This window comes from Schistocerca serialis, chromosome 5, assembly GCF_023864345.2.
Source record: "Schistocerca serialis cubense isolate TAMUIC-IGC-003099 chromosome 5, iqSchSeri2.2, whole genome shotgun sequence".
Taxonomy (NCBI): Eukaryota; Metazoa; Arthropoda; class Insecta; order Orthoptera; family Acrididae; genus Schistocerca; species Schistocerca serialis.
In genome coordinates this window covers 306,541,338-306,561,420 of record NC_064642.1, presented here as the reverse complement: position 1 = coordinate 306,561,420, position 20,083 = coordinate 306,541,338, and the positions used below count along the sequence as shown (strand labels likewise).

At 38.6% G+C, this 20,083-nt stretch overlaps 1 protein-coding gene across 1 annotated transcript in view; it reads left to right on the top strand.

The window, feature by feature from the left end:
• Positions 1–15,485, top strand: part of LOC126481917 (potassium voltage-gated channel protein Shaker) — a 1,005,443-nt gene extending 989,958 nt beyond the window's left edge. Inside the window, exon 12 of the mRNA XM_050105876.1 lies at positions 10,632–15,485. The gene's annotated coding sequence lies outside the window, so the exon portion shown is untranslated. The remainder of the gene's footprint in view (positions 1–10,631) is intronic.
• The last annotated feature ends 4,598 nt before the right edge of the window (positions 15,486–20,083 follow it).

Genomic DNA, 20,083 nt, shown 5'->3' with positions numbered 1-20,083 from the left:
ATCTCTTGGTCTCCCTCTACGATTTTTACCCTCCATGCTGCCCTCCAATGCTAAATTTGTGATCCCTTGATGCCTCAAAACATGCCCTACCAACCGATCAATTCTTCTAGTCAAGTTGTGCCACAAACTTCTCTTCTCCCCAATCTTGTTCAATACCTCCTCATTAGTTACGCGATCTACCCACCTTATCTTCAGCATTCTTCTGTAGCACCACATTTCGAAAGCTTCTATTCTCTTCTTGTCCAAACTAGTTATCGTCCATGTTTCACTTCCATACATGCCTACACTCCATACAAATACTTTCAGAAACGACTTCCTGACACTTAAATCTATACTCGATGTTAACAAATTTCTCTTCTTCAGAAACGATTTCCTTGCCATTGCCAGTCTACATTTTATATCCTCTCTACTTCGACCATCATCAGTTAGTTTACTCCCTAAATAGCAAAACTCCATTACTACTTTAAGTGTCTCATTTCTTAATCTAATTCCCTCAGCATCACCCGATTTCATTTGACTACATTCCATTATCCTCGTTTTGCTTTTGTTGATGTTCATCTTATATCCTCCTTTCAAGACACTGTCCATTCCGTTCAACTGCTCTTCCAAGTCCTTTGCTGTCTCTGACAGAATTACAATGTCATCGGCAAACCTCAAAGTTTTTACTTCTTCTCCGTGAATTTTAATACCTACTCCGAATTTTTCTTTTGTTTCCTTTACTGCTTGCTCAATATACAGATTGAATAACATCGGGGAGAGGCTGCAAACTTGTCTCACTCCTTTCCCAACCACTGCTTCCCTTTCATGTCCCTCGACTCTTATAACTGCCATCTGGTTTCTGTACAAATTGTAAATAGCCTTTTGCTCCCTGTATTTTATACCTGCCACCTTCAGAATTTGAAAGAGAGTATTCCAGTTAACATTGTCAAAAGCTTTCTCTAAGTCTACAAATGCTAGAAACGTAGGTTTGCCTTTTCTTAATCTTTCTTCTAAGATAAGTCGTAATGTTAGTATTGCCTCACGTGTTCCAACATTTCTACGGAATCCAAACTGATCTTCCCCGAGGTCCGCTTCTACCAGTTTTTCCATTCGTCTGTAAGGAATTCGCGTTAGTATTTTGCAGCTGTGACTTATTAAACTGATAGTTCGGTAATTTTCACATCTGTCAACACCTGCTTTCTTTGGGATTGGAATTATTATATTCTTCTTGAAGTCTGAGGGTATTTCGCCTGTCTCATACATCTTGCTCACCAGATGGTAGAGTTTTGTCATGACTGGCTCTCCCAAGGCCATCAGTAGTTCTAATGGAATGTTGTCTACTCCCGGGGCCTTGTTTCGACTCGGGTCTTTCAGTGCTCTGTCAAACTCTTCACGCAGTATCTTATCTCCCATTTCGTCTTCATCTACATCCTCTTCCATTTCCATAATATTGTCTTCAAGTACATCGCCCTTGTATAAACCCTCTATATACTCCTTCCACCTTACTGCCTTCCCTTCTTTGCTTAGAACTGGGTTGCCATCTGAGCTCTTGATATTCATACAAGTGGTTCTCTTCTCTCCAAAGGTATCTTTAATTTTCCTGTAGGCAGTATCTATCTTACCCCTAGTGAGACAAGCCTCTACATCCTTACATTTGTCCTCCAGCCATCCCTGCTTAGCCATTTTGCATTTCCTGTCGATCTCATTTTTGAGACGTTTGTATTCCTTTTTGCCTGCTTCATTTATTGCATTTTTATATTTTCTCCTTTCATCAATTAAATTCAATATTTCTTCTGTTACCCAAGGATTTCTACTAGCCATCGTCTTGTACCTATTTGATCCTCTGCTGCCTTTACTACTTCATCCCTCAAAGCTACCCATTCTTCTTCTACTGTATTTCTTTCCCCCATTCCTGTCAATTGTTCCCTTATGCTCTCCATGAAACTCTGTACAACCTCTGGTTCTTTCAGTTTATCCAGGTCCCATCTCCTTAGATTCCCACCTTTTTGCAGTTTCTTCAGTTTCAATCTGCAGTTCATAACCAATAGATTGTGGTCAGAATCCACATCTGCCCCTGGAAATGTCTTACAGTTTAAAACCTGGTTCCCAAATCTCTGTCTTACCATTATATAATCTATGTGATACCCTTTAGTATCGCCAGGATTCTTCCAGGTATACAACCTTCTTTTATGATTCTTGAACCAAGTGTTAGCTATGATTAAGTTATGCTCTGTGCAAAATTCTACAAGGCGGCTTCCTCTTTCATTTCTTCTCCCCAATCCATATTCACCTACTATGTTTCCTTCTCTCCCTTTTCCTACTGACGAATTCCAGTCACCCATGACTATTAAATTTTCGTCTCCCTTCACTACCTGAATAATTTCTTTTATCTCGTCATACATTTCATCTATTTCTTCATCATCTGCAGAGCTAGTTGGCATATAAACTTGTACTACTGTAGTAGGCATGGGCTTTGTGTCTATCTTGGCCACAATAATGCGTTCACTATGCTGTTTGTAGTAGCTAACCCGCACTCCTATTTTTCTTTCATTATTAAACCTACTCCTGCATTACCCCTATTTGATTTTGTATTTATAACCCTGTAATCACCTGACCAAAAATCTTGTTCCTCCTGCCACCGAACTTCACTAATTCCCACTATATCTAACTTTAACTTATCCATTTCTCTTTTTAAATTTTCTAACCTACTGCCCGATTAAGGGATCTGACATTCCACTCTCCGATCCGTAGAACGCCAGTTTTCTTTCTCCTGATAACGACGTCCTCTTGAGTAGTCCCCGCCCGGAGATCCGAATGGGGGACTATTTTACCTCCGGAATATTTTACCCAAGAGGACGCCATCATCATTTAATATTACAGTAAAGCTGCATGTCCTCGGGAAAATTACGGCTGTAGTTTCCCCTTGCTTTCAGCCGTTCGCAGTACCAGCACAGCAAGGCCGTTTTGGTTTATGTTACAAGGCCAGATCAGTCAATCATCCAGACTGTTGCCCCTGCAACTACTGAAAAGGCTGCTACCCCTCTTCAGGAACCACACGTTTGTCTTGCCTCTCAACAGATACCCCTCCGTTGTGGTTGCACCTACGGCACGGCCATCTGTATCGCTGAGGCACGCAAGCCTCCCCACCAACGGCTGGGTCCATGGTTCATGGGGGGTATTTGACATTACCTTTCATTTTCCCTCTGTACGCAAAGAAACACATTTTGCAAGTGTTTAACTATAACATCCTGTAATTTGTCCGCAGCTCGTGGTCTTGCGGTAGCGTTCTCGCTTCCCGCACACGGGGTCCCGGGTTCGATTCCCGGCGGGGCCAGGGATTTTCTCTGCCTCGTGATAACTGGGTGTTGTGTGTCTTTCATCATGATTTCATCCCCATCGACACGCAAGTCGCCGAAGTGGCGTCAACTCGAAAGACTTGCACCAGGCGAAAGGTCTACCTGACGGGAGGGGCATTTCCATTTCATGTGGAAAGAACTAATGACTCAGCGAATCAAGAATCTCGTGAATGGCATATGCGTTGAGGACACTTACTATGTCTTTTTTTTTTTTTTTATTCTTCAAAGTATCACAAGGTATAGTGGTGCGTATCGCGTGGAAGGAAGAAACCGTCGTGAGAGGACAATGCGGAGGATCAGAAGCTGACTTAGCCTATTCAACAGCTGTAAGTTACGAACATTATGCAGTTGCAAAACATTCATTAATTACTTTGTTAGCCAAATGCTATTGCTTCTCAGTCCACACTCTGCAACAACGATCCTCGTTTGAATAATGTAGGACGACAAAGAAGTGAGAAGGAGGAGTAGGAGAAAGTTTATTACGTTACAGTAATGTAACATCATACATCACAAATTAAAAAAGCGTGCAAGATTTGCAGCAAGCACGCCGAATACGTCGAGGAAAAGCGACAGACTCAAAAACTGAGAAACAAATATGCCACGAGACTCGAACTGTTGTTTCGCTGCTGCTTGAAACATTTCAGTATTCGTCTGTCTTCTTGCGCCCACGCAGTTCATGTCGATTAGGTAGTTTTTAAATTCCTCCAATTTCTCATTTTCAATGGGTAAAGTCCTTAGTGACAGGAAGTACTGGATACATTTTGCCACTCGCCAGTGTTTACTTTCTCACGCCATATAGCTCTCAAAACACATTTTATTCACCACTCAACATTAAAACAGATAACCTTAAAAGTAGAACGCTTACAACCAGTGCAATAAATCCGTTAACTTAATCAGATACGAAGTTCTGTAAGCAAATAAAGTGGTATGCCAATAGATGTCATCAGAGTTGAATAATTTTTTTTTTGTTCTTTTTTGTTTATTCCCTATTGCTCCACTTAGTGGAACATTAAAACAGCGTTTTTTGTTGGTTATTTTTGTTGACAAACAACAGGATTTTCTCAGTAGTTCTGAATTTTTACATTTAAGACCATTAATTTCATTGTCAGCCTAACATTGCTGGGCTGCAATCACTTCTCTTGAGAATATTTTCCATCTGTGTTTCAAAAAAAGTAGAACCTACACTCAGATTGATAACACCAAAAGATTGGGTACACTATTGAAATATGCCTACCCTTCATATCAAAGTAATCTAGCTCAAAAGTAGTAAGAGAGTAGTTATCAACTGTTTGTAAACTTCCTGTCAAAATTGGTGCTTGGGAAATGACACATTTTCAAACTCGCTGAATCAGTTGTATCAATAATTACAGTTTTAGTATTTTGCCCCCTCTTGGATAAATTTCTGCGCACCCCCGTGATCACATCGTGCGGGGTAAGTTAGGTTAGAGACAGTCATCACACTTATATTCCGTCGTTTTATGATAACGCGTTAACAACGCACCTGGTAGCTCGGTGTAACCTAATACCCGTTGATGTCTGTGAAGCTGTAACCATAGGTAGCCAGTTTGAATCTTTATGAGGAAAGATTTCTGAAGGAAAGGATATGACCTACAGTTCCTGATTACCACACTATGCACCACTGACCAGGGTTAAATCTCTGACTTCTCCGCAATGTCTCATACCCCATGTTAAACGATGAAGCAGCAGCTGATGCTAGAGTCGACCACATCATGGAATATACCCGTCCACTAGCATACATTCCATTCTAAGACTCTGCACCAAGCATGAAAACTGGCAAATGAGCATGCAGCCCTCATCGTTTTCTGTCGTTGATTCGTCTTGTCACACGGATTTAACTCACCTATGTCCTAATTGCTGCTCTACAGGAATAGGTTGGTTTCGCCTCAAGCCTTCACTATTAGCATCACAAACATAACATCATTCTCAACGCAGCCGTCTGCACTGAAAAATATGTACTCGCATATCGCGACGGAAGGGTGTAAGTTATTCGAGGACGAGGTAACCTACCCATTATACGTAGTTTGCGTCACCTACCAAGGTGCTTTCGCGCGATAGGGAAGCATGGCGGGAATATGGTCAGCATAAGCGTTGCGGCAGAGAGCAGGCAAATTGTTGCCAAATTGTGTTACTCCGGAAAAGTCATGTTCATTTGCCTATGTCACATCGTGTTACACACTGAGGTAACAAAAGTCATGGGATACCTCCTAATATCGTGTTGGACCTTCTTTTGCACAGCTTAGCGCAGCAATTGCACGTGGCATGGATTCAAAAGGCTCTAAGCACTATGGGACAGCTGAGGTCATCAGTCCCCTAGACTTAGAATTACTTAAACCTAGCTAACCTAAGGACATCACATACATCCACGCTCGAGGCAAAAAATGGTTCAAATGGCTCTGAGCACTACGGGACTTAACTTCTGAGGTCATCAGTCCCCTAGAACTTAGAACTACTTAAACCTGACTAGCCTAAGGACAGCACATACATCCATGCCCGAGGCAGGATTCGAACCTGCGACTGAAGCGCCTAGAACCGCTCGGCCACAGCGGCCGGCCACGGATTCAACAAGTCGTTGGAAGTCCCCTGTAGAAATATTGAGCCATGCTGCCTCTATAGCCGTCCATTACTGCGAAACTGTTTCCCGTGAGGGATTTTGTGCATGAATTGACCTCTCGATTTTATCCCGTAAATGTTCGATGGGATTAATGTTGGGTGATCTGGGTGGCCAAATCATCTGCTCAAACCTCATTCGTTCGAATTGTCCAGAATGTTTTCATGAACAATTGTGACCTGGTGACATGTTTGTGAACATGAAGAAGTCCACGATGGGTGCAAATGGTCTCCAAGTAGCCGAACATAACCATTTACAGTCGAAGATTGGTTCAACTGTACCAGAAGGCCCAGTACATTTCATGCAAACACAGCCACCACCAGCTTGCACACTGCCTTGTTGGCAACTTGGATCCATGGCTTAGTGGGGTGTGCACCACACTCGAACCCTACTTTCAGCTCTTACCAACTAAAATCGAGACTCATCTGACTAGGCCACAGTTTACAGTCGTCTAGGGTCTAGCCGATATGGTAACGAGCCCAGGAGAAGCTCTACATGCGATGCAGTGCTGTTAACAAAGACACTGGCGTCGGTCTTCTGTTGCCATAGTCCATTAACGTCAAACGGCTAACGGATATGTTTGTCATACGTCCCACATTGATTTCTGCTGTTATTACACGCACTGTTGTTTTTTGTTAGCGCTTACAACTCTACGCAAACGCCGTTGCTCTCCGTCGTTACGTGAAGGTCGTCGACCACTGCTTCGTTCGTGGTGAAAGATAATGCCTGAAATTTGGTATTCTCCGCACACTCTTGACACTCTGGATCTCGGAATATTGAATTCCCTAACGATTTCCGAAATGGAATGTCCCTTGCGTCTAGTACCAACTACCATTCTGCATTCAGTCTGTTAATTTCCTTCGTGCGGCCGTAATCATGTCGGAAACCTTTTCACATGAATCACCTGAGAAGAAATGACAGCTCCGCCAATGTACTGTCCCTTTAAACTTTGTATATGCGATACTACAGCCATCTGTACTTGTGCACATCACTACCCTATGACTTTTGTCACGTCCGTGTAAATGCAGATCTGTGAGGAGAACAATAAATTTTAAAATCGATTTCGATCAGTCGCTTACATGAGAGAAATCTTATTTCACGTATTGACAACGTTGTATCCGCTGCCCCACAGATATAGTCCGCATGACCTCAGAAGGTGAAAACAGCGCACATAGCTTTATGAATATGTCAAGTACAATTTTTCTCAAAGACTATTCTCTAACGGCTAATTCATCAAAAATGCTTACAGAATTTTTCCTTTAAGTGTGTTATGGACTATATTATAAATAAAAATGTAAGACACAATAAAATTAACTTCAAACACAAACTGAAATCAATATATTTGCTTGACGACCTCTTCTACCTAGTAGGATTTTTTTTAAATCTGTGTGTGTGTGTGTGTGTGTGTGTGTGTGTGTGCGTGTGTGTGTGTGTCATTTAAATGGTCAGTATGTTGTAAGAGGGTAAACTAACTCGTACTACATTACAGTGAGACCGAGCGGGGTGGCGCAGTGGTTAGACACTGGACTCGCATTCGGAAGGACGACGGTTCAATCCCGCGTCCGGCCATCCTGATTTAGGTTTTCCGTGATTTCCCTAAATCACTCCAGGCAAATGCCGGGATGATTCCTCTGAAAGGGCACGGCCGACTTCCTTCCCAATCCTTCCCTAATCCGATGAGACCGATGACCACGCTGTCTGGTCTCCTTCCCCAAACCAACCAACCAACCAACCATTACAGTGAGAGATCGCACTTTATGATCCATGGAACAAGCAACCACCAATCAGTCTTTTTCGAATAACTCCATAGAATGGTGCCCCATAAAGTTGGAAACCTCCGATATCTCGACACGTAACCTTCGCTGTTATTTTAAGACATTTTTCTTTCTATGCCTGGAAAATGAGAGTCGTTATCTGTCATAATATCGGTATTTTTGACTAATTTATGTTGTCGCATTCTCGCGATTATATAGAGCATAGTACACACTGGTATAAGCTTAAATTTCTCTAGTAATAACAAGCTAGGTGCTGAGCAATATGATGAAAATTATAGTTAAGCTATTAATAACAAGTGAATGCCTGCATGCCGCTTAGGATACAAATTCCCAATCGATAAAGGCTAGGAGAGTCTCATACATTATTTATGCAATTGATATGTTGACAAACAAGATTTTTTTTTAACCATGAAGAAAACAAGAACTGTTTTTACGTTACTTTATTCCAATTCTACACCGTAATTCCATCGTTACTGTTATCTGAGTCTGCGTCCGAACCATCTGTTTATAACTTATAACAAGGCGTATGTCCATCTTTTACCTCCATATCAGTCCCTTCCTGAAGCTTTCCATCATGCCGCACACAGTCTGTCCACGCTTAAGGGGAGATTATGTCTATTGCTTCACGCAAAAGCGATTCAATGTCTGCTACCTTAAATGTGTAATTCTTTCCTGCCACACAACCTTTAGGTTTTGCCCAAATTAATTCACTTCGACTACACTTATGCGGAACATTCTTAAGCCAGAGCACAATATCCGCTTTTCGGGTATTTGTACTCGTTGTTTTCTCGGCAACAGCTAAACGGTAACTGGCTTTGTCAATTCCAGTGACCTACTTCGAAGCAACGTATAGCAAGCAGTGTTCAGCGAACCACTTCTTGAAAGTAATAGCGTTCATTTCTGAACGGTAGTCACTGCTGTTTCCTTGCACTTCAGTACAAGTATGCTTCCAGAAATAAAACCGGAAGTAGAGCCTGAGTGCACACAATTGTCCAAGAATCTTCTCCTGTGAGAAATTTAAAACCGCCAGTACCACCACTCACTTTCCAACATGTTTTCCTGGATTGATTCTGATTCACCACGTTGCATCAATGTAATACACCGCTGAACTACGTTCTTCTGTTATTTCTCGTGTCTTTCTCAGGTCTCAGGTATGTGGCTCGTGTTGCAGCTATGTCATTTCTTTCGATTCAAAACATTGTCCCATCATTACATATCTAAAATCAGTGTCTTTTAAAATTCGTCCCATTGATGAAGCGCTACCTTCGAAGCCAAATTTCTCATGTATAATTGGAACATATTTTTGAGAGGTCAGGCATTCGCCATTTTACATTTCAAACACGGAGGGCTTGAAAACATCCTCGTAAAAACCATCCATTAGTGTTATAGGTGTCTTCCGATTTCGATGCTTTCCAGGCAACACAAAGCCAATTTTTCCTGGGGTTTTGTACAGCTCTGACACTTTGCTTACAATTCGCTGTACAGCTCTCTTGCCGACACCACATGCTTCTACAGTCTGTTCTTGTGTCTTCAAAATGTCAGAAATAGTAGGCTCGCTTTGATACGTTTAAAAACGCTGTAAACATGGTAAATAATACCCCTTACTGCTGCCACCTAACGTATTTACCTGGAAATCACACTAACACATTTACAGATACGGTATCCATTAACAGCTATACTGGTACAAAAAAATATCAAGAGTTTAATGAACAATTGGGTCGCTCTGTGAATAAAACTGCATTGCAAATCAAAGCAACAGCACAGCCTGCAAGAAAGAGACTCGCTGTGTAGCAGTATTTCGCACCCTAGGCCGGCCGGGGTGGCCGATCGGTTCTAGGCGCTACAGTGCGGAACCGCGCGACCGCTACGGTCGCAGGTTCGAATCCTGCCTCGGGCATGGATGTGTGTGATGTCCTTACGTTCGTTAGGTTTACGTAGTTGATGACCTCAGTAGTTAAGTCCCATAGTGCTCAGAACCATTTGAACCATTTTTTGCACCCCAACCTCTCGGAAAGAAAATGAATCTTATTGGCCAGCAGCAGCTAATAAATAGGGATTCGTAGAACGGTTAAAAATTAGCCGGCCATCCTGTGTTACGCGGACTATAACGAGGTCATCCAGGCAACAATGTCACTCGGTACTTTCTCTATATGCGCCTAAGTTCCTACTGTATTACATTTCTATTACGGTATTGAATTTTGTCTGTCAACACAAGTTCGCTGATTTATCATTTACATGAAGACTGGCCTTGGAGACAATAAATGAAATCATTCATTCATTCTCAGATATCACATACCTCCTCAGACAGTTTACAGTTAGCGTGCAGAGTATGTATTTGAATTTCATTACAAACGAATTCATATCTGTATGTGTTGGATTCATTCGAAAATTATCTTTTTATGACTCATTTGTTTGGAAAAAACAAATACTACCACATTAATAATATTCCTCATGTAATAATCGTACGGGGAAGGTTCACCACCATCCTGTTCGTAGACTTTAAATTACGCTCAATATCTGGAGTACACTAATGAATAAAATGAAGATCGCTATATGGCAGTTAGTTTCTTAAATTTTGCTCATATAAACCTATGAGTTTTTCCTGCTTTAGGAAATGTTAAAAAGGTATTATTACACTGTAACAGAAGCATACGCAATCTTGTCTCTGAGGAAGTGAACAAAACCGTGTAACAGTTCACGGATGTTTCTTTTTGTCCAAAACGCTGAACACAGTTTTTATCTAAATTATAAATTTTATTTAATAAAGATATTTCTGCTTCCTAATGCCATTCTAACTTATTAAGGTGTTTTTTAATCAGAAACACATTTGTTGCGTGTAAATCTGCTGATTCTTGCCTGTGGTACAATTGTTTTTTGGTGTTTCTGTTACAGTGCAGGAAGCGAAAGATGCTTTTTCGCTGTTTTGTCAAGTCTTGTGAGGCATCTCATGAAGACATCTGGGGCTGCTGCTGGATCAGCTTCTTCGAGCTCATGGTGCTTCTGCGTGCAAGACAAGAACAATCGAGTGAGCGTACATTTTATGTACGTTGTGTGGGGAGGAACTTGAAACTCAACTCATTTTGTTCTTGCCATAAGTTTTTTATTACAATTACAGTTTTTTAAATAACGTAGGCGTTTTTGGCGTCTATAGATGCATATCGAGCCAATACGGGATGTGTCGACGATGTGTCAAGTGCGGTGCGATCCGTGATTGTTACAAGTAATTATTACGTGCTCCGAGTGCAAGCTGCGAATAATGCCCTTTCCTCCACTCCCTCTACCCGTGATCACTTCTCAGCCCAACACGAAACCAATTGTTGGTAAATTAGGAAAAAGAATTCCTCTGGGTAAAATTCGTTTTCTTTCTATATTTATATCTTTCACATTCTCACTCTTAGATCTTTCTCTCACTCTGGTAATGACAGTTGTAGTTCCTTTATTCCAAGTTGCCATTATCTCCCCACTAACGTGCCAGAGCCTTGTGATGAACTAGTGTCATGTCTGGCAACAGCAACCTAATATAAAAAGACATGAGTAACTTGTAGATATTTTCCACTTAGCAATATTATCAAACCCTCTCAGTAGAAGTAATGTTAGGATTTCCTTGGGAAGAGAATTTGACTTTACAAAAGATGATTTAAAAATAAAGTACTAACTAAAAGAAAACAGCTTTTCTTCACATTAAACACCATGTTATTAATTTTAAGAGAAAACATGAATCAATATAAAATCTAACTAGATTTTGATCTAAGTAACTAATTAAGTAATGCAGATCAAAGCCTGCCGTATTATTGCTTCACTACAATTTCTCTCGTTCTGCTAGTATTTTAGAGGAAGGGCACATCATTTTACAGAGAAGCTAAAGTAACTAGGTATTATTAAAGGAAGGAAACTACTATTACTAATACTCCAAATCATTTACCTGCTGATGCGCTGTAGGCAAAACAAGTCTGTAGTAACATATAGGTGTATTTATACTTCCATGCAACTTAACCACGTCGCTTATATTTCGCGGCCATGTTGGAAAAAAACTGCAGAACGATATTTTCGGTAGCGCCACGTAGGCCTCTAGAACTTTCGTCAGGTCGCGAGTTGTTATATACTGTTAGCCCAATTCATTCCGCCGTTGTCTAAAAGAACATTGTTGCACGGAGGCTGTACGAATCTCGGGAGAGAAAATATGTCTTTGTTGCATGCATGCGTGTTTGCATCAGGGCAGGAGATAGTTCCTGCCGAAGCTCGAGGTTGTTTGCGGGGAGTTGTTTTTTTAATTCCCCAGTGGTGATATTTGTTACTACATAGTTTTGAAAAAGTGGAGCTATTATTACAAATTCCGAAGTAAAAAGATATATTACAAGGATATTTGATCGCTCACACGGAGATTATATAAATAAAACACGTAGTCTAATTTATTGAAACCATTATGTACAGTAAGAAAAACTCAAGATAATTTCTTGTTGAATACTTGATTGTGAGACAAACTAGTTTTGAGCACTGTTTTAAGTGCTTGTGTTTTTGGGCTGTGTGAAAGCTAATATAGAGTTGAATTTAGCTTTTTGCCTAGCTCGAAATTTTACCAGTTATGGCGTTTCAATTCATTCCTCAACAAAATGAACTGTCCACTCTCCCTACCCTTGTTACCCTGACCTTTACTTGTCCATTACATTATTATAGCTAAGAAGTTCCCAATGTAGAACACGAAAATTTGCTACATTGCTTGTAGCATGGTATGCAGGTACTTCACAATTTGGACTACAGATATACTATACATATCCAAACTGCTTTTAATGCTCTATGTAAGAACAGCCAGGAAGGATCCACGAATAATGCATACACTCTGTTATGGACATGATGAAGTTCATCAGGTTGTGAAAGTTTTGAGAAAAACAAATCCAACAACAGAAAATGTGCAACTCAGTTACTTAAAAGCTGTCCAAAGTGGCTATAGCACGTCCATCAATAATAGTGAAATGCCACCACGAACAAAATGTTAGATGTTGTGTTATGTATTACATCTATTTTTTGAACAGTTAATTTTTAATAGGGCTGAAAACAAAAGTCTGATGTTAACCTTAAATTAGATAAATATATCATAGGAAAGTGACACTAGTCATATTTGTTACAATTTGAAAATTTTATATGTGTTGATTAATATTTGTAACATTCCTCTGTCTCCATTTAGTCAGTAATGAAGAGAAACTTACATAACCTCACAAATATACATTGGTACAAAGTGTAATTCTCTGTATGTTAGCAACATACCTTACAAAACAGTATGCCAACACCAATGCTTAAATTATTAATAGTAATTGATAAATAGATAATGTTCAACATAAAAAAAATCACTTTTCTTTATCATTTACATCTGATCAGTTCTGGTGACTGATTTTACGAGCAGTTAATGGAGCTGCAATTGATATTAATGGGTTATAAAAATTGGTATTATTAATATTTGACTCTTGTTAAGATTAGTTTATGATGAATGTACCTGCTTCCATTACAGTATTTGGATGAATATTTCAGCTTCCTGAAGTCTGTCATTAATAGTTGTGTGCATCAAATGTGTCAGCCTTGAAACCAATTACTTAAAATCATAGTTGACAGCAAATCAGTTGAAATATAGTTGCAGTACTTAGCAGTTTATTCTATAAGTAAAACCTATTTTCTGTACAGGTGTTGGCATAAAAACTTTAAGATGGTTTAATGTCAGTGACTCATAACTGTTTGTATTGTATATTGTAACTATAGTGAATGGCTTTAACTTGCATTTTGTCACTAAAGTGAAATGTATTAATGTAATTAATAGTGGCAAATAATAATTTTTGAAATGTTACATATCCCAAATTCCCATCAAAATCATAACAGGAAAGCTCAAACTCCTTAAATAAATTATGCCCCTGTTAATAGCTCACGGATGGGAGTTTTGATTGGCAGAGCAATAATGACCTTGGGTCTGTATGTAGAGTATAATACGAATTGATATGTGTTGTGCAAATACTCATCTTTTGAAGATATTTGTGTGAATTTTATTTTCTTCATTTCTATATATCTGTATAGTTTTTAGAAAACCCTTCCCTCATGATGTAAGAGTGTAGACTATTAAAATGTGAGGTTATGTTTATACAGTGTACATACAGCTTTTGCAATAAGAAAAAACTAACCTGTGTAATTGTTGAATGCATGGTGTGTGCAAGTGAACAAAATCCATAAAATTGTGAAGTGGTCTGGATGGACACAAACAAAAAAGCATTTGTACTATTATAATATGCATCTGTTCCCTACTTCCTGTTTGATGAGAAAGAAGATTACCTATCATTGGTTTTTTGATGGACATGCTATAACTGCTACTCATCAAATGAGTAATACAAAAGTAAAAAACACAACGATTATTATTTGTTATGGCAGACATTTTAAAACAATATGGCCTTTTTGGAAGGATTTAGCTTGAGAAGCACAATGGAGACATCTCCATTTAGTCAGTCTTTACATAGGCAACCCGCCAAATAAATTCCAGGCAGTATATGAAATTATTATGTAATAGCCCAAGTGTAGGCATAGCATGCCATCTAGAGCCAGTGGATCAAACCATTCTGTTTATTGCCAAAAGTAAAAACATGTATAACTTGTCTGTATAACACAGTCAAAGTGATGTACAGGAACTTCATATATTTACATAAAAAAACATCTGGAACTTTGTGAAGCATTCAGCTTGCTTTCATTCTTACAATATGAGTCAATTAAAACTACACTCAAATGATCATTTTTATAACTGCTTCTTTGTATTGCATCATGTACATAAAATGTAAATATGACGCCATTGTTTGTTTTACACCTGACAATGTTTATTGTTGACAGTTAAAGAAGATACCTAATGGTTACTTTATGTTGTTAAATGAATTATAATATTTGAAATTATAAAGATGTAATTTTTCCCTCCATCTTTCGCAAGCAAATGAAACTGGGGAGTACTTCAAATTCCTCTCTTCCTGCAAATAATACAAACAAAAATTTGTCCAGAAGAAATTTTTATACTTACTTTCAGCTTGGAGCAATAGACTGGTTCTAGATTATCCTCAATATGCTTTTAACTCACCTAGTTTCTTATTTTTGTATGAAATAGGTCTTCAGTTTTTTTCAGATTATTAATTATGTAAATCTGAAGTACCACCAGTATGTAGAGTTCTACAATTTTTACTATGTATACTGAGAAAAAACAACCTGAAAAAAAGAACAACACACTTTATATTCCCGTATGCATATATTCAAACAATGACACAACAGTTAGCTATGTCAACAGTTTGTTTGCAGAGAAAATTTTGACTTACTGTTTTATCAGTAACACCTATAACAAATGCAATAAAATGTTTGTATAAATATACCAATATAAATAATTCACATAGATGGGATTTTAAATTTAGAAATTGTAAATTCAGAATGATTTACGCAATCCCATATTTTCATATGAGGACAAAGAGTAAGTGAGTTTCAGTTGATTGTGTGTTTGACTATCCAGTTTCTCAAAAAAGACAATAGCATCCGTTAGTTCACCCTGTCTTCTTACTCCATTCAGCTTGCTGTTACCTGTTGCCATAACATGTTTCCTGTCTATTCCTTTCCTCATACTCTGTCCAGCCCATGAGTCAGGAGGTATTAAACCGCCCGCCACTCTTCGAATACCACGGTTGGTGATAATCGTGGAATGAAGTGTGTGCTTTTTCAATGCCAATAAAACTTTTAAACATTGAATGAGTTATTTCTTTTGTATTTCAGTTTATCAAATCCAGCCGTCCTCTAAGAATGGTACAGACCTATACTTATTTTTCAGCAGATAATTAAACATATTTTGGTACTTTTTGTTTCTTGCTGTGGCATATAGTACATCCCCCTCTTATCAGATATATTTACCCACAGTTTGAGTAAATTTCAGTGGGCATAATGAAGTAAATGCCTATCCATAGATCCCATACATTGTTAAACATGATGTTCTCAAATAAACTGTTCAACAACCACCTCTATTTTTGTTTCTGCTGTTTCTTCCAGCTTTCACACATGATTTCTTCCGCATTCAAATCACTGAGTAAGAAAATTTACTTCTGCTTGACAGCGTATTTTAATCTCACAAGAAACTGTTTTGGTGGGGCATCATCTCTTCGAAGTTAAGATTTGTAAGAAGCAGCAGCTGTATGATATGGGGAAAAAATGATGAGAATAATGAAGAAAATGTTGTGTTAGTTCTATCTGTCAGCAATGTTTTCTAGATGGTGGTATACTAATAAATTTGTTTTGATACACTTTTGCATATTTACAGAAAGCATATGATGAATTAATTTCCTTTTTAAAACAATATTTTTTCCTACTGTTATAGTTTCTCTATGAAACAAATACTTAAGTATTCTCTATTATTCCAAAAACAGCTACATTTCTTCATTTCCCAACAAATCATGTATATTATTTGTTACACAACAACCAGTATCATAGAAATGTTGTCTCAAACTCTGTATCAGTACTTCACTTCTTTTAAATGAGTATAAATTTCCCTCTGCATTCCTACACTTAAAAATTTTGTACCATCTTATTAATTCTCTTTGGGTTGAACCAAACTGCATCCTCTATTAGCATTGGACTTGTGATACAGAATATATAGAAAAACTAAGAACCAATAAAATGCAAAGGAGGGGTAAATAAGTAAATGAGATATTTATTATTCTTCAAGATGCATACACATTTTTCTGCTTGCGTGTCATTTCATTCCAAACACCTGAGAGTGCAACGAACATTACAGTGGATTTTTCAGCTTCTCAGATTGATCAAATCCAGGTCAGTTTTTATGTACTAGGCACTAAGCGTAATTTCATGAGTGTGACTTCTTCCTCGGTCAAATACATACAGTTCAGACTCTGCATATTAATTAAAAAAACTGCTTCAGATACTTTTACCTTCTTTATGAATGAAAGTGTAATGTGCTATACTAACTCTGTTTAATGAAAATGTATGGTCTTTGGGTTAACAAACTGTTGGATGAATTTTGCTGACTTGACTATATGAACATATTATTTCATTCAGATCAGCAATACAAAGTGAAGTTCAGCAATGCAGGACAGAAAAGATGTCTTCTCACAAACTTTTAAAATGGAAGTATTCACAGACATAACAAATCTTTTTATTAAGATACTTCAGAGAGAGAAACAGATGGGCATAAAGTAGGAAAAAGTAATTGAAAGCTATGAATACTCTGAGGAGAAGAAAGAAGAGCTACTCTGAATTGAGAGGCAAGGCAGGAACAGGAAAGATAGATTCATCCATTTTTTTCACCTCGCTCTCTTTACCAATTTCGTGCATCCTGTGCAATTTTTATCATAAAACCTATGCCATAATTATATTGTTCCTGCTATAAATTCTCTAAAACTAGTTCTCATGCTATCTAATAAATTTTCCACACAGTCAGTTTTGCTATTTTGATTTGTATTTCATCAGTCTTCAGTATCCATCTGTAATTTCAAATCACTGGGTCACACAAAACTCATGTGTCACTCAATGTCACTCAACTTCTTGCTGTATGGGGGCTGTCGTTACTATTTTTAAGTGGTACACTTCATGGTGGTGTTCTGAAGCCAAGAGTAGCTTTAAGTGACAAAATGCACATCAACTGTAAAAAAAAAGCTGTGTTTTAACCAAGGATAACTTCAAAATGGTGTCCCTATTCCCTTTCATTGCAGTTTTCAATGCTGTGCCACCAACTTCCTATCATGAGCCAACTCGTCATGATCTACAGCCAGGTAGCACTAGAATAATGCCTATCCTCTCTTTCCCCCAAAATCTCACACAACCCCAGGCCGAATAGCCTTAGCCTTATTTGTAAGACTGTCTTCTAGAAAGCTATGGGATTCATCAAAAGTCTAATTTTCAGTGACTCACCAACAAAAATTTAATTTGTTTTTATCAAGAACAACCAGTCTAAAAGAAGACATACAAAAAAGAGTAATTTCACCTCTTATTTACAACTCACAAACCCATCCAACACAGAACCCTACCTTGAGAAAATTTGTCGACAGACATAGTGACAGAAGTTCCTTATACTCTACTTTTCAGTTTTTTTTATGAAAGTTACTCATCTTAATATCTGACAAATTTGAACAGTTAGGTAATTAACAGGTGAACAGTTCATCTTAATTATCTCAAGATGCAACAGTTTAACAATTGATGAAAATATGAGTAATCCATTGAATTACAGACCCATATCACTGACCCCAATTTGCAGTACGATTTTGGAGCATATACTGTACTCGAACATTATGTATCACCTTGAAGAAAATGACTTATTGATACATAACCAACATGGATTCAGAAAATATCATTCTTGTGCAATACAGCTAGCTCTTTATTCCCATATTCCATATTTCCAGAAGGCTTTTGATACAGTTCCTCACAAGCGACTATTAATCAAATTGCGTGCATATGGAGTATCATCTCAGTTGTGTGACTGGATTCGTGATTTCCTCTCAGAGAGGTCACAGTTCATAATGATAGATGGTAATCATCGAATAGAACAGAAGTGATAACTGGTGTTCCGCAAGGTAGTGTCATAGGCCCTCTGCTGTTCTTGATTTACATAAATGATCTAGGTGATAATCTGAGCAGCCCCCTTAGATTGTTTGCAGATGACACTGTAATTTACTGTCTATTAAAATCATCAGAGGACCAATTCCAATAACAAAATGATCTAGAGAGAATTTCTGTATGGTGTGAAAAGTGGCAATTGGCACTAAACAAAGAAAAGTGCAACGTCATCCACATGGGTACTAAAGAAATCCATTAAATTTTGGGTATATGATAAGTCACACAGATCTAAGGGCTGTCAATTCAACTAAATACCTAGGAATTACAATTACAAGCAACTTAAATTGGAAAGACCACATAGATAATACTGTAGAGAAAGTGAAACGACGACTGTGCTTTGTTGGCAGAACACTTAGAAGATGTGACAACCCCACTAAAGAGAGAGCCTACATTACGCTTGTCCATCCTCTGCTGGAATATTGCTGTGCAGTGTGCGATCCTTACCAGGTAGGATTGATGGAGGACTTCGAAAAAGTGCAAAGGAGGGCAGTTCGTTTCATGTTATCGTGCAATGGGGGTGAGAGTGTCACTGATATGATATGCGAGTTGGGGTGGCAGTCCCTGAAACAAAGGTGGTTTTCCTTGCGGCAAGAACTACTTATGAAATTTCAATCACCGACTTTCTCTTCCGAATGCGAAAATATTTTGTTGACACCCACCTACGTAGGAAGAAATTATCATCATAATAAAATAAGAGAAATCATAGCTCAAATGGAAAGGTTTAGGTATTTCTTTTTCCCATGCGCCATTCAGGAGTGGAATGGTAGAGAAGTAGTGGGTAAAATGGTTGGATGAACCCTCTGCCAGGCACTTAAGTGTGAATTGCAGAGAAACCATATACATGTAGATGTAGATGTAGATGTTACAGATCATTACTTCTTGCACCTTGAGTCTTACCACTTTGTGCCCATCATGATCCAGTGACAGCAGACAGTTTATTACCCTCTAGCACCAGATTATATATCTCTCTAAATATACTTATGGAAAATCACCAGAAAATGTATTTCCAGTATCTGGAAAGTCAATTTCCTTTTCGGCTGTTTGGGGATAACTGCACAAACTGTACACTGTTCGCTCAGAAGTATCCAGACACCTGCATGTAATGCATAATTGACCAGTAGATGTCTTTAGATGTAAACTCACTGGTATACAAAAAGGCAGGGAGTATAGCATTGTCAGGCGAGAAGCAGTAACAGCAAAACTGATCAGTCAGGAGTGAACAGGAACATTGAATTTGAACTAGTCACTGGACATAATTTGTGTAACAAATACATCAGGTACATTTAAGTCCATCTAAAGCTGTCAAAGTTGACGCAATGTGATGTGACTGTGAAGTGGAAATGTGAAGGGACAACCACAGATAAACAAAGACCAGGCAGATCCTGTGCAATAACAGACAGCTACCATTGAGTACTGTGGAAGAGGCTGAAAAAAAACTGCATGAAATCAGTGGAAGGAATCACTTGCAAGTTTCATAGTGCTTCCAGCATCCAGCTAACACAGTGACTGTGCATAGGGAGTTAAAAAGAATGGGGTACAATGGTCAATCAGCTCCTCGTAAACCATGCATTTCTATAGTCAATGCTAAGTGACACTTGAGGTGGTATAAAGCGTGATACCGCTAAACAGTAGACGACTACAAATGGGTAGTTTGGAGTGATGAATCATGATATACCTTCTGGCTATCAGATGGAAGGGTATACATTTTGTAAATGTGCGGAGAACGT